The sequence below is a fragment of the Pseudophryne corroboree genome, chromosome 8 (genome assembly GCF_028390025.1).
Source record: "Pseudophryne corroboree isolate aPseCor3 chromosome 8, aPseCor3.hap2, whole genome shotgun sequence".
Taxonomy (NCBI): Eukaryota; Metazoa; Chordata; class Amphibia; order Anura; family Myobatrachidae; genus Pseudophryne; species Pseudophryne corroboree.
The window spans coordinates 180,395,743-180,410,215 of NC_086451.1; the positions used below are offsets into that span (position 1 = coordinate 180,395,743).

At 42.7% G+C, this 14,473-nt stretch overlaps 10 non-coding genes and 1 pseudogene across 10 annotated transcripts; all 11 read right to left on the minus strand.

Annotated features, from left to right (window-relative positions):
• Window positions 1-3,317: 3,317 nt before the first annotated feature.
• LOC134952334 (U1 spliceosomal RNA) lies at window positions 3,318-3,480 on the minus strand. Its single transcript, XR_010184882.1, has one exon. It is a non-coding gene; the product is annotated as a U1 spliceosomal RNA (small nuclear RNA).
• Window positions 3,481-3,632: 152 nt separating this feature from the next.
• On the minus strand, window positions 3,633-3,781 carry LOC134953639 (U1 spliceosomal RNA; annotated as a pseudogene).
• A 7,342-nt stretch (window positions 3,782-11,123) lies between these two features.
• Window positions 11,124-11,239, minus strand: LOC134953747 (U5 spliceosomal RNA). Its single transcript, XR_010185752.1, has one exon. It is a non-coding gene; the product is annotated as a U5 spliceosomal RNA (small nuclear RNA).
• A 275-nt stretch (window positions 11,240-11,514) lies between these two features.
• LOC134953740 (U5 spliceosomal RNA) lies at window positions 11,515-11,630 on the minus strand. The gene has a single exon (XR_010185746.1). It is a non-coding gene; the product is annotated as a U5 spliceosomal RNA (small nuclear RNA).
• Window positions 11,631-11,916: 286 nt separating this feature from the next.
• Window positions 11,917-12,032, minus strand: LOC134953753 (U5 spliceosomal RNA). Its single transcript, XR_010185758.1, has one exon. It is a non-coding gene; the product is annotated as a U5 spliceosomal RNA (small nuclear RNA).
• A 274-nt stretch (window positions 12,033-12,306) lies between these two features.
• On the minus strand, window positions 12,307-12,422 carry LOC134953715 (U5 spliceosomal RNA). The gene has a single exon (XR_010185725.1). It is a non-coding gene; the product is annotated as a U5 spliceosomal RNA (small nuclear RNA).
• A 287-nt stretch (window positions 12,423-12,709) lies between these two features.
• On the minus strand, window positions 12,710-12,825 carry LOC134953750 (U5 spliceosomal RNA). The gene has a single exon (XR_010185755.1). It is a non-coding gene; the product is annotated as a U5 spliceosomal RNA (small nuclear RNA).
• A 270-nt stretch (window positions 12,826-13,095) lies between these two features.
• On the minus strand, window positions 13,096-13,211 carry LOC134953738 (U5 spliceosomal RNA). The gene has a single exon (XR_010185744.1). It is a non-coding gene; the product is annotated as a U5 spliceosomal RNA (small nuclear RNA).
• Window positions 13,212-13,485: 274 nt separating this feature from the next.
• LOC134953713 (U5 spliceosomal RNA) lies at window positions 13,486-13,601 on the minus strand. Its single transcript, XR_010185723.1, has one exon. It is a non-coding gene; the product is annotated as a U5 spliceosomal RNA (small nuclear RNA).
• Window positions 13,602-13,887: 286 nt separating this feature from the next.
• LOC134953728 (U5 spliceosomal RNA) lies at window positions 13,888-14,003 on the minus strand. Its single transcript, XR_010185736.1, has one exon. It is a non-coding gene; the product is annotated as a U5 spliceosomal RNA (small nuclear RNA).
• A 269-nt stretch (window positions 14,004-14,272) lies between these two features.
• LOC134953759 (U5 spliceosomal RNA) lies at window positions 14,273-14,390 on the minus strand. Its single transcript, XR_010185763.1, has one exon. It is a non-coding gene; the product is annotated as a U5 spliceosomal RNA (small nuclear RNA).
• Window positions 14,391-14,473: the final 83 nt, after the last annotated feature.

Sequence of the window (14,473 nt, forward strand, 5' to 3'; positions counted from 1 at the left end):
AACGACACAATTGGACTCTCCTTGTGGATTTGTGATTTCGAAGAACGCACAGTTCTTTGCTGTGCTTTTGCCAGCTTGAGTCTTTTCATTTTTCTAGCGAGAGGCTGAGTGCTTCCATCCTCATGTGAAGCTGAACCACTAGCCATGAACATAGGCCAGGGCCTCAGCCGTTCCTTGCCACTCCGTGTGGTAAATGGCATATTGGCAAGTTTACGCTTCTCCTCCGACAATTTTATTTTAGATTTTTGAGCCCTTTTTTTACTGATATTTGGTGTTTTGGATTTTACATGCTCTGTACTATGACATTGGGCATCGGCCTTGGCAGACGACGTTGATGGCATTTCATCGTCTCGGCCATGACTAGTGGCAGCAGCTTCAGCACGAGGTGGAAGTCGATCTTGGTCTTTCCCTATTTTTGGAACCTCAACATTTTTGTTCTCCATATTTTAATAGGCACAACTAAAAGGCACCTCAGGTAAACAATGGAGATGGATGGATACTAGTATACTTATGGATGGACGAGCGACTGCCGACACAGAGGTAGCTACAGCCGTGGACTACCGTACTGCGTCTGCTGCTAATATAGACTGGATGATAATGATAAAAAAAATATATATATATCACTACGGCAGCCGGACAGGTATATATTATATAATGACGGACCTGCTGGACACTGTCAGCACTGCAGACTCCTAAAGTAAGCTACTAGTATCAAGAAGATAGAAAAAAAAAACACCACAGGTAGGTGGTATACAATTATGGATGGACGAGCGACTGCCGACACAGAGGTAGCTACAGCCGTGGACTACCGTACTGCGAATGCTGCTAATATAGACTGGATGATAATGATATAAAAAATATATATATATCACTACTGCAGCCGGACAGGTATATATTATATAATGACGGACCTGCTGGACACTGTCAGCACTGCAGACTCCTAAAGTAAGCTACTAGTATCAAGAAGATAGAAAAAAAAAAAACACCACAGGTAGGTGGTATACAATTATGGATGGACGAGCGACTGCCGACACAGAGGTAGCTACAGCCGTGGACTACCGTACTGCGTCTGCTGCTAATATAGACTGGATGATAATGATATAAAAAATATATATATATCACTACTGCAGCCGGACAGGTATATATTATATAATGATGGACCTGCTGGACACTGTCAGCACTGCAGACTCCTAAAGTAAGCTACTAGTATCAAGAAGATATAAAAAAAAAAAAAACACAACAGGTAGGTGGTATACAATTATGGATGGACGAGCGACTGCCGACACAGAGGTAGCTACAGCCGTGGACTACCGTACTGCGTCTGCTGCTAATATAGACTGGATGATAATGATATAAAAAAAATATATATATCACTACTGCAGCCGGACAGGTATATATTATATAATGACGGACCTGCTGGACACTGTCAGCACTGCAGACTCCTAAAGTAAGCTACTAGTATCAAGAAGATAGAAAAAAAAACACAACAGGTAGGTGGTATACAATTATGGATGGACGAGCGACTGCCGACACAGAGGTAGCTACAGCCGTGGACTACCGTACTGCGTCTGCTGCTAATATAGACTGGATGATAATGATATAAAAAATATATATATATCACTACTGCAGCCGGACAGGTATATATTATATAATGACGGACCTGCTGGACACTGTCAGCACTGCAGACTCCTAAAGTAAGCTACTAGTATCAAGAAGATAGAAAAAAAAAACAGGTAGGTGGTATACAATTATGGATGGACGAGCGACTGCCGACACAGAGGTAGCTACAGCCGTGGACTACCGTACTGCGTCTGCTGCTAATATAGACTGGATGATAATGATATAAAAAATATATATATATCACTACTGCAGCCGGACAGGTATATATTATATAATGACGGACCTGCTGGACACTGTCAGCACTGCAGACTCCTAAAGTAAGCTACTAGTATCAAGAAGATAGAAAAAAAAAAACACAACAGGTAGGTGGTATACAATTATGGATGGAAGAGCGACTGCCGACACAGAGGTAGCTACAGCCGTGGACTACCGTACTGCGTCTGCTGCTAATATAGACTGGATGATAATGATATAAAAAAATATATATATATCACTACTGCAGCCGGACAGGTATATATTATATAATGACGGACCTGCTGGACACTGTCAGCACTGCAGACTCCTAAAGTAAGCTACTAGTATCAAGAAGATAGAAAAAAAAAAAAACACCACAGGTAGGTGGTATACAATTATGGATGGACGAGCGACTGCCAACACAGTCGTGGACTACCGTACTGCGTCTGCTGCTAATATAGACTGGATGATAATGATATAAAAAATATATATATATCACTACTGCAGGACAGGTATATATTATATAATGACGAACCTGCTGGACACTGTCAGCAGAATGCGTTTATAGAATAAAAACACCACACGACGAGTGTTTAACTTTTTCAGGCAGACAATCACAATATACTGGTGGTCAGTGGTCACTGGGTGGTCAGTCACACTGGCAGTGGCAATCTGGCAGCAAAAGTGTGCACTGTTAATGTACTCCTGCTATAACTGCTCCCCAGTCTCCCCCACAATTAAGCTGTGTGAGCAGTGAGCACTCAGCACAGTCAGATATACATAGATGATGCAGCACACTGAGGCTGAGCACAGATATGGTATACTGTGTCACTGTGTATCGTTTTTTTTCAGGCAGAGAACGGATTATATTAAATAATAATAAAACTGCACTGGTGGTCACTGGTCAGTCACTAGTAAACTCTGCACTCTCTGAGTACTCCTAAGCTCCAGTAAATCAAGTGCCTCACTCTCACTCTCTATCTATTTCTATTCTAAACGGAGAGGACGCCAGCCACGTCCTCTCCCTATCAATCTCAATGCACGTGTGAAAATGGCGGCGACGCGCGGCTCCTTATATAGAATCCGAGTCTCGCGATAGAATCCGAGCCTCGCGAGAATCCGACAGCGGGATGATGACGTTTGGGCGCGCTCGGGTTAACCGAGCAAGGCGGGAAGATCCGAGTCTGCCTCGGACCCGTGTAAAAAGGCTGAAGTTCGGGGGGGTTTGGATTCCGAGAAACCGAACCCGCTCATCACTAACTGTAACAGCACCAGAGCTGCTCTGTAAGGCAAGTAAAAGGGTGTGGGCCCTGCAGCACTACCTGTAGTTCGCCTTCCACTGCACAAAGTAAGCAGACGGAAGAAGTCAGGATAGTGCGCAAGGGCATAGAAGGGAGCGGCTCAAGAAAAGAGAAGTGGAAACAGACAGCAAACTAGGCTGGAGAGAGACCTGAGACAAAGAGATCTGAATTATACGAGAGCCGACCAGGGGAAACACAAATTATGCAGTCAAGTTTCCCACATTTGGGGAAATCGCAGGAGCAGCACACCCAGAGTGCAATGGGTGAGCCTTGCCCTGGGAGAAGCACCTTCATGATTATAGTATCTCACCTGGCAGGTAAGTAGGAGTTGGGCTAGAGTTGGGGAGGGTCGCTGCTCGGGCACCCCCCTGTCAAGTGAAGGAGATACAACTGAGGCAGCACAAGGGAACTCTCCAAAGAGGAACAAGGCTAGAGGAAGATCTGAGACAAAGAAATCTGACTTTTACCAGAGCAGACCAGAGGAAAGCACAAACACAGTCCCCCACTACCACAAATAATGCAGTCGAGTTTCCCACATTTGGGGAAATCACAAGGGTCAGCATACCCAGAATGCAGTGAATAGAACAATCTTCATGACCATGGTATCTCCTATGCAAAATAAGTATGATTTGGGATAGGGCTGGGGAGGGCCGCTGCTCAGGCACATCTCTGTCAAGTAAAGGAGATTCAACTGAGGCAGCACAAGGGAACTCTCATCTGGGGACAACAACTGCAGGGAGAACACATATTTTTCCTCGTACTGTCCGTCTCCTCTGGGCACAGTTTCTCTAACTGAGGTCTGGAGGAGGGGCATAGAGGGAGGAGCCAGTGCACACCCAGATCTAAAGTCTTTCTTAAAGTGCCCATGTCTCCTGCGGAGCCCGTCTATCCCCCATGGTCCTTACGGAGTCCCCAGCATCCTCTACGGACTACGAGAAAAAAAAATTACCGGTAGGTTTAAAATGTTATTTTTTTCTCTGTAACCCACTGCTAAATTGTGCTTCCTAGCTGTTTTTTTTATAAAATCACTTAATTAAATCTAACTCTGATTACGTCAGAGAAGGCCAGGTACCCTACATCATAAGAGGGGGTTTGAAATTTTGACTTGTCTACTTAAAGATCACCAAAATCTGATCACAAGGTCAAATACATCCCTATATGGGATTGAACCACCAACCTTTTGGTTAATAGCCCATGCAAGAGATCCTGAAGCACTCACTCATCATGGGAAAGTACCAATGTGTTTCTTGCAAAAATTCTCCAGATTATTGACTTTTTAAAGTTTTTCTAGGAAACGTTCTAGATGAATGCTTATTAGCCTTTGTCAGTATCTACTTTTGCAAGGTGTCTCTGTGGCGCAATCGGTTAGCATGTTAGGCTATTAACCAAAAGGTTGGTGGTTCAATCCCACCCAGGGATGTAATTGACCTTGTAATCAGATTTTGGTGATCTTTAAGTAGACAAGTCAAAATTTCAAACCCCCTCTTATGGTGTAGGGTACCTGGCCTTCTCTGATGTAATCAGAGTTAGATTTGATTAAGTGATTTTATAAAAAAAACAGCTAGGAAGCACAATTTAGCAGTGGGTTGCAGAGAAAAAAAATTATACTGGCAGAAAAGTCCAATTGAGTTATTAAACAGCTCTTCATTTTCTGATTTTATGTTTATGCTAACACATTTGCTCTCTGAAAAGTGTCCACAAAGCCAAGTCTCTGATTAACACCTTTGTAGGAATGGTTTTTCACCTATTACTGAATTAAACTTGCTTCATTGGAAAGGCAGCAAGATGCATCCTCATTTCAATGTCTACTGAAATAATACAGGTTGACACCAGGAAACATAAACGTCACTGCATCCTTGCTGCTTCCTCATGTGGAAGTCTGTTTAATGTGAAAACAAGGTGATATCTAATCAGCAAACAGGTAAGGAATTAAAAAAATCTTTCTTTATGGGTGAAGATGTTTCTCACAAAATTGTTGCACCAAAGCATCATTGAAATTCAAGCTGGAAAGATGATTTTAATATATCACTTGTACATTTTGTACTGCTCTTCTGGTGACAATGTAGTTTGTTTTTGTCAATTACCATTTTAATAATAGGGTAAAGAAAATTAAGTGGATTTTTGAAAGAAAACAATACTGTCAATATACTATTAAAACAAATTAAAATGGTAAAAGTTATTGTACTTTAAGTAAAAATAAAAGAGCCAAAATATCAATCCCAGTTTTGGATTACTTTAATTAACAAAAAACAATGCATATAGCAGAGGATAGTTTCAATTTGCCTACCTCTGGGTTATGGGCCCAGCATGCTTCCGTTGCAGTACTCTGCTGCTCATGTAAGTGCAAGAGATCCTGAAGCACTCACTCATCATGGGATAGTACCAATGTGTTTCTTACAAAAACTCTCCAGATTATTGACTTTTTAAAGTTTTTCTAGGAAACGTTCTAGATGAATGCTTATTAGCCTTTGTCAGTATGTACTTTTACGAGGTGTCTCTGTGGTGCAATTGGTTAGCATGTTTGGCTATTAACCAAAAGGTTGGTTGTTCAATCCCACCCAGGGATGTTTTTGACCTTGTGATCAGATTTTGGTGATCTTTAAGTGGACAAGTCAAAATTTCAAACCCCCTCTTATGGTGTAGGGTACCTGGCCTTCTCTGATGTAATCAGAGTTAGATTTGATTAAGTGATTTTATAAAAAACAGCTAGGAAGCACAATTTAGCAGTGGGTTGCAGAGAAAAAAAATTATGCTGGCAGAAAAGTCCAATTGAGTGATTAAACAGCTCTTCATTTTCTGACTTTATTTTTATGCTAACAAATTTGCTCTCTGAAAAGTGTCCACAAAGCCAAGTCTCTGATTAACACCTTTGTAGGAATGTTTTTTCACCTATTACTGAATTAAACTTGCTACATTAGAAAGGCAGCAAGATGCATCCTCATTTCAATGTCTACTGAAATAATACAGGTTGACACCAGGAAACATAAATGTCACTGCATCCTTGCTGCTTTCTCATGTGGAAGTCTGTTTAATGTGAAAACAAGGTAATATCTAATCAGCACACAGGTAAGGAATTAAGAAAATCTTTCTTTATGGGTGAAGATGTTTCTCACAAAATTGTTGCCCCAATGCATCACTGAAATTCAAGATGGAAGGTGATTTTAATATATCACTTGTACATTTTGCATTGCTCTTCTGGTGACAATGTAGTTTGTTTTTGTCAATTACCATTTCAGTAATAGGGTAAAGAAAATTAAGTGGATTTTTTTAAAGAAAACAATGCTGTCAATATACTATTAAAACAAATTAAAATGATAAAAGTTATTGTACTTTAAGTAAAAATAAAAGAGCCCAATCCCAGTTTTTGATTACTTTAATTATAAAAAAAAAAATGCACATAGCAGAGGATAGTTTCGATCAATCGACCTCTGGGTTATGGGCCCAGCATGCTTCCATTGCACTACTCTGCTGCTCATGGAAGTGCAAGAGATCCTGAAGGCTAAATTGATTAAAGGCCTAAAAGTACTGGACTATAAGGAAAGACTTACTAGGCTGAATATGTATACACTAGAAAAGAGATGCCTAAGAGGAGATATTATTAATATCTTCAAATATGTAAAGATACATAACAAAGAGTTATCAGAGGAATTATTTATTAAAAGAACACGTGGTCACTCGCTGCGACTGGAGGAAAGTTCAGAACGCAATGGAGGAAAGGGTTCTTCACTGTTAGGGCAATCAGGATGTGGAATTCCCTGCCAGGGAAGGTGGTAATGGCGGACTCTGTAATTGGATTTAAAAAAGGAATGGATACATTTCTGAATGAAAAAGCTATCCAAGGTTATAATACTTAAAATATCAACATGGCTAATCCGGGGGTAACATGAGTTATAATAGCTAACTAGTCATAAAACATTATTCAGCAAGTATGTAGAATCATCACAACTTAAAACAGGTTGAACACGATGGGCAATTTGCCTCTATTCAACCTCAAAAACTATGTTACTATATTACTATGTTACTGTAGTATACAGAACACCACAATGCAATGAGCAGTGATAGTGAGCACTGATGAGGATACTAGAACTGACACTGAGCAGCAAGATGCAGCACTGGACTATTAGTAATGTACTGTAGTATGCTGAGCACTACAATGCAGCACAAGACAATGAGCAGTGATACTGAGCACTGATGAGGATACTACTGAGAACTGACACTGAGCAGGAGAGACACACTACTAGTATTACTGAGCAGCAATAAGTAACCACTGATACTGAGCACTGATATTGAGATTTCCACTGAGAGAACATAGCCACGTCCTCTCCGCTCTCTCTTCAATGCACGAGTAAAAATGGCGGCAACGCGCAGCTCTTTATATGGAATCCGAATCTCGCGAGAATCCAACAGCGGGATGATGACATTTTCCCTTGTTCAGGTTTTCCGAGTCAGGCGGGAACAACCGAGCCTGCCTCGGACCAGTGTAAACCACGTGGAGTTCGTGATCAACAAGTCACAAGGGCAAACACTCAGGGCTTGAGGCGTAGATCTTAGGACCAGCTGCTACAAGCATGGCAGAGGTGTCACTATCACTGGTGACACCCAGAGAGGTGGCGAGGGAGATTGTAATGCAGTGCGCGCAGATAAGCAGCGCAATGGTAAAAAGGAGGTATGGTTTCATAGGTAGGGGCGTGGCCTGAATCTACATTTTGTTGCTCCGGGTGTCCCGGGGGTTGGGGGCTGCACCCGGGGACTAGTGTGTGAGCGGCGCTGGCTCCTGCACAGTGACAGGGCATGGCAACCCAGCCTCCCTTCTTGACCATGCTGTAATTGCAGTCGCACTGCAGTTCAGCGTGATCATATAAAATGGTGTAGCCTCCTGCTGGTGCAGACTGTATGTGCGCGCAGGAAGCCGCCACCATTTTTGTGATCACAGCGGCTGAATGTGATGTCATACAGCCGCTGTGACCACGCCCCCTGTGTCTCCTCCATTGCAGACCCCATTTTGAAGCCTTGCCCCTGCACCGCTCCATCCCTGACTTGGAGATGGAGTGTTGCTGACCCCCCTCTCCCCCCCCCGCCCCGATTGACAGGCAGAGGTGATCGCATTCTCTGCGGGGTGCTCTTAGCAATTTTTGCAGTTGGATCGCTTATTGTGATTGCAATCCAACCTGAATCAGGCCCTATTACCTATCACAATGCGCTGCGGGCAGTACAAAATTGGGTTAATATAGGAGAAAAAACCCCAGACCTGTGCTCCTTAACTGTACCTGGTGGCTAGTGGAGCGGCTGCCCAGTAATCAGTGTCCACGCCAGTGCGCACACGGCCCACCCCCTACGGCCACGCTCCCCTTCATCAGCGGCCTCGTGATCCGGAAGGGCGGTGTGTGTGTGACTGACCTTAGGAAGAAACCGGAGCCTCCGCTGCAGTGACCAAGCAACCAGGGCACGGGAGTATACAGCACCGCTGGGAGTGATGAAGCTGCAGTAAAGATGTCTATTAGACCTAGCCTGCTGCAGCCCTTGTAGATTCTCATAAAACAAGTTCTTCTTTTCTTGTCAAAATTAATAGCTAAGAATATGCTGCCTGAGGCAGGCCCCTGTTGAGTGGCCTGCTACTGAAGGCACCAACTACAAACTGAGCTCCCTGTTCATGGAAGCGGGGTTATAGAGGAGGATGCGCTGAGCATCTTGGGAACAGTCAAAAGCTTTGAGCCGGTTGGTGCCTCAGATCAAGATCCTACTCTACACCCCAATGTGAATCCTTGTGGAGTCCAGTGTACCCCACAGAAGAAATTAATGTGTCACACCCATTGGCAGCAACCTTAGAATAGCTGCTGACGGGCACAATTGAGAAAGGAAGGGGGGGGGGGGGACATTTGAATCCAGCACATAGATGCAATTCAAATATGTAATTTGTACCTTCCTATTTTAAAATATAATGGATGAACCTCACCCTGTGAGAACAATCTTCATGATCAAGAGATCTCATATGCAAAATAAGTATGAGTTGGGATAGGGCTGGGGAGGGTGGCTGCTCGGGCAGCCCCTCCCCCGTCAAGTAAAGGAGATTCAACTGAGGAAGCACAAGGGAACTCTCGTCTGGGGACAACAACTGCAGGGAGAACACATCTTTTCAGATGAACATGGGAGGGCAGAAGGCTGCCTAATACTGAAGCACCCCCAAACAACAAACCAAATGCAACAACTAGTGCAAGCATTCCTGGGGGAAGGTCTGCAGCAGACGGATTTGCATACGATGATGTCTTCCAAACAGTGGGCCAAAGTTGGCTGGAACCCTCATCTGCATATGAAAAGAGAAAAGGGGCATGCAGGGCAACAACTGCAGGGAGAACACATATTTTCAGATGAACATGGGAGGGCAGAAGGCTGCCTATTACTGAAGCACAGCCAAACAACAAACCAAATGCAACAACTAGTACAAGCATTCCTGGGGGTAGGTCTGCTGAAGACGGATTTGCAAACGGTGATGTCATCCAAGCAGTGGGCCAAAGTTGGCTGGAACACTCATCTGCATATGAAAAGAGAAAAGGGGTATGCAGGGCATGGCGGCCTTTTGCGGCGCTTGGATGACCCCTAGTTCGCATTAAACACCCCCACCCTCCTTCGGTGTGGGCTCATGTTGGCCATGCCCCATCCCCTGAAGCATTCAAGCTGATTTCTTGCAGCAGCTGGGCACTGTAACAGCTCCAGAGCTGTTCTGTAAGGCAAGTAAAAGGGTGTGGGCCCTGCAGCACCACCTGTAGTTCGCATTGTGCGTTGGAAGGCACAAAGTAAGCAGACGGGAGGAGAAGTCAGGATAGTGCGCAAGGGCATCCTTTTCTCTTAGTCCGTAGAGAATGCTGGGGTCACATTAAGAACCATGTGGTATAGACGGGATCCACAAGAGACATGGGCACTTTAACACTTTCAAAGGGTGTGAACTGGCTACTCCCTCTATGCCCCTCCTCCAGACTCCAGTTATAGGAACTGTGCCCAGGGAGACGGACATTTCGAGGAAAGGATTTATTGTTAAACTAAGGTGAGCATCTTACCAGCTCACACCTTAAGCATGCCGCAGAACGTGGCATTCAACAGAACACAAGCCAACGGCATGAACAATTGCAGCAAAACAGTATGGACTGGGACGGGTGCCAAGCATCCTCTACGGACTAAGAGAAAAGGATTTACCGGTAGGTATTAAAATCCTATTTTCTCATACGACCTAGAGGATGCTGGGGTCACATTAAGAACCATGGGGTTATACCAAAGCTCTTGAACGGGTGGGAGAGTGCGTACGACTCTGCAGCACCGAATGACCCAACTTGAGGTTATCATCGGCCAAGGTATCAAACTTGTAAAACTTAGCAAAAGTGTTTACTAAATAGCTGCTCGGCAAAGTTGCAATGCCGAGACTCCCCGACCAGCTGCCCAGGATGAACCCACCTTTCTAGTAGAATGGGTCTTCACCTAATTCAGTAACGGCAATCCTGCCGTGGAATGAGCATGCTGAATCTTACCACAGATCCAGCGCATAATGGTCTGCATGGAAGCAGGACACCGAATCCTGTTGGGAGCATACAGGACAAACAGAGCCTCTGTTTTCCTAATCTGAACCGTTCTGGTGACATAAATTTTCAAAGTTCTGACCACAGCCAGAGACTTTGACTCAACGAAGGTGTCAGTGGCCAAAGGCACCATGTGGAAAGATGAACCACCTTTGGCAGAAATTGTTGACGTGTCCTCAATTCTGCTCTATCTTCATGAAAGATAAAATAAAGGCTCTTGTGATACTGCATGGTTTGTACTGTTTTCCATGTGCTCCCAGATCTTTCAAGCAAGTAGCATGGTCAAGAAAGTTCTGTTTGGAAAGAAACAAACATTTACTGTCATTGTTATGCAAATAAACTTACATTAAAGCTACCAAGAAATCACACTCGTAACTCGTTCTGTCTTTAAACTGATAAAAGAAACCCCAATAACATGGGGCATGCCAAAATTGAGATAAAACTCAGTTTTGCTCCTCTCCATGGAAATCTTTAATAAAAGGCGAAAGATTTGTTCATTCTGAAGAGAAACCAGAGCATGACCAAGATTCCACCTGTCGCCTGAGTGCCATGCCAGCAATCCTCATTCAGCTCAAAGTGAGCACCCAATTTGAAAGAAAGAAAGCAGATTTCTCACCAGGCTTCCCCTTGCTATAAACATAGTTTGTACTCCTTAACCATGTGCTCCCAGATCTTTCAAGCAATTAGTATAGTCAAGAAAGTTCTGTTTGAAAAGAAACAAACATTTACTGTCATTTCTATGCAAATGAGCTTACAATAAAGCACACTCGTTCTGTCTTTAAACCGATAAAAGAAACCCCAATAAGACGGGGCATGCAAAAATTGAGATAAAACTCAGTTTTGCTCCTCTCCACGGAAATCTTTAGTAAAAGGCGAAAGATTTGTCAATTCTGAAGAGAAACCAAAGCATGACCAAGATTCCACCTGTCGCCTGAGTGCCATGCCAGCAGTCCTCATTCAGCTCAAAGTGAGCACCCAATTTGAAAGAAAGAAAGCAGATTTATCACCAGGCTTCCCCTTGCTATAAGCATGGTTTGTACTCTTTTCCATGTGCTCCCAGATCTTTCAAGCAATTAGTATGGTCAAGAAAGTTCTGCTTGAAAAGAAAAAGACATTTACTGTCATTGTTATGCAAATAAACTTACATTAAAGCTAAAAAGAAAGCACACTCGTTCTGTCTTTAAACTGATAAAAGAAACCCCAATAACATGGGGCATGCAAAAATTGAGATAAAACTCAGTTTTGCTCCTCTCCACGGAAATCTTTAATAAAAAGCAAAATATTTGTTCATTCTGAAGAAAAACCAGAGCATGACCAAGATTCCACCTGTTGCCTGAGTGCCATGCCAGCAGTTCTCATTCAGCTCAAAGTGAGCACCCAATTTGAAAGAAAGAAAGCAGATTTCTCACCAGGCTTCCCCTTGCTATAAACATGGTTTGTACTCTTTTCCATGTGCTCCCAGATCTTTCAAGAAATTAGTGTGGTCAAGAAAGTTCTGTTTGAAAAGAAACAAACATTTACTGTCATTTCTATGCAAATGAGCTTAGATTAAAGCACACTCGTTCTATCTTTAAACCGATAAAAGAAACCCCAATAATATGGGGCATGCAAAAATTGAGATAAAACTCAGTTTTGCTCCTCTCCACGGAAATCTTTAGTAAAAGGCGAAAGATTTGTTCATTCTGAAGAGAAACCAGAGCATGACCAAGATTCCACCTGTCGCCTGAGTGCCATGCCAGCAGTCCTCATTCAGCTCAAAAAGAGCACCCAATTTGAAAGAATGAAAGCAGATTTCTCACCAGGCTTCCCCTTGCTATAAACATGGTTTGTACTCTTTTTCCATGTGCTCCCAGATCTATCAAGCAATTAGTATAGTCAAGAAAGTTCTGTTTGAAAAGAAACAAACATTTACTGACATTGTTATGCAAATAAACTTACATTAAAGCTAACAAGAAAGCACACTCGTTCTGTCTTTAAACTGATAAAAGAAACCCCAATAATATGGGGCATGCAAAAATTGAGATAAAACTCAGTTTTGCTCCTCTCCACGGAAATCTTTAATAAAAAGCAAAATATTTGTTAGTTCTGAAGAGAAACCAGAGCATGAACAAGATTCCACCTGTTGCCTGAGTGCCATGCCAGCAGTTCTCATTCAGCTCAAAGTGAGCACCCAATTTGAAAGAAAGAAAGCAGATTTCTCACCAGGCTTCCCCTTGCTATAAACATGGTTTGTACTCTTTTCCATGTGCTCCCAGATCTTTCAAGCAATTAGTGTGGTCAAGAAAGTTCTGTTTGAAAAGAAACATTTACTGTCATTTCTATGCAAATGAGCTTACATTAAAGCACACTCGTTCTATCTTTAAACCGATAAAAGAAACCCCAATAAGATGGGGCATGCAAAAATTGAGATAAAACTCAGTTTTGCTCCTCTCCACGTAATTCTTTAGTAAAAGGCAAAAGATTTGTTCGTTCTGAAGAGAAACCAGAGCATGACCAAGATTCTACCTGTCGCCTGAGTGCCATGCCAGCAGTCCTCATTCAGCTCAAAGTGAGCACCCAATTTGAAAGAAAGAAAGCAGATTTCTCACCAGGCTTCCCCTTGCTATAAACATGGTTTGTACTCTTTTCCATGTGCTCCCAGATCTTTCAAGCAATTAGTATAATCAAGAAAGTTCTGTTTGAAAAGAAACAAACATTTACTGTCATTTCTATGCAAATGAGCTTACATTAAAGCACACTCGTTCTATCTTTAAACCGATAAAAGAAACCCCAATAAGACGGGGCATACAAAAATTGAGATAAAACTCAGTTTTGCTCCTCTCCACGGAAATCTTTAGTAAAAGGCGAAAGATTTGTTCGTTCTGAAGAGAAACCAGAGCATGACCAAGATTCCACCTGTCGCCTGAGTGCCATGCCAGCAGTCCTCATTCAGCTCAAAGTGAGCACCCAATTTGAAAGAAAGAAAGCAGATTTCTCACCAGGTTTCCCCTTGCTATAAGCATGGTTTGTACTCTTTTCCATGTGCTCCCAGATCATTCAAGCAAATAGTATGGTCAAGAAAGTTCTGCTTTAAAAGAAACAGACATTTACTGTCATTGTTATGCAAATAAACTTACATTAAAGCTAACAAGAAAGCACACTCGTTCTGTCTTTAAACTGATAAAAGAAACCCCAATAATATGGGGCATGCAAAAATTGAGATAAAACTCAGTTTTGCTCCTCTCCACGGAAATCTTTAATAAAAGGCGAAAGATTTGTTCATTCTGAAGAGAAACCAGAGCATGACCAAGATTCCACCTGTCGCCTGAGTGCCATGCCAGCAGTCCTCATTCAGCTCAAAGTGAGCACCCAATTTGAACGAAAGAAAGCAGATTTCTCACCAGGCTTCCCCTTGCTATAAACATGGTTTGTACTCTTTTTCATGTGCTCCCAGATCTTTCAAGCGTGTGGTCAAGAAAGTTCTGTTTGAAAAGAAACAAACATTTACTGTCATTTCTATGCAAATGAGCTTACATTAAAGCACACTCGTTCTATCTTTAAACCGATAAAAGAAACCCCAATAAGATGGGGCATGCAAAAAATTGAGATAAAACTCAGTTTTGCTCCTCTCCACAAAAAATCTTTAGTAAAAGGCGAAAGATTTGCTCATTCTGAAGAGAAACCAGAGCATGACCAAGATTCCACCTGTCGCCTAAGTGCCGTGCCAGCAGTCCTCATTCAGATCAAAGTGAGCGCCCAATTTGAAAGAAAGCA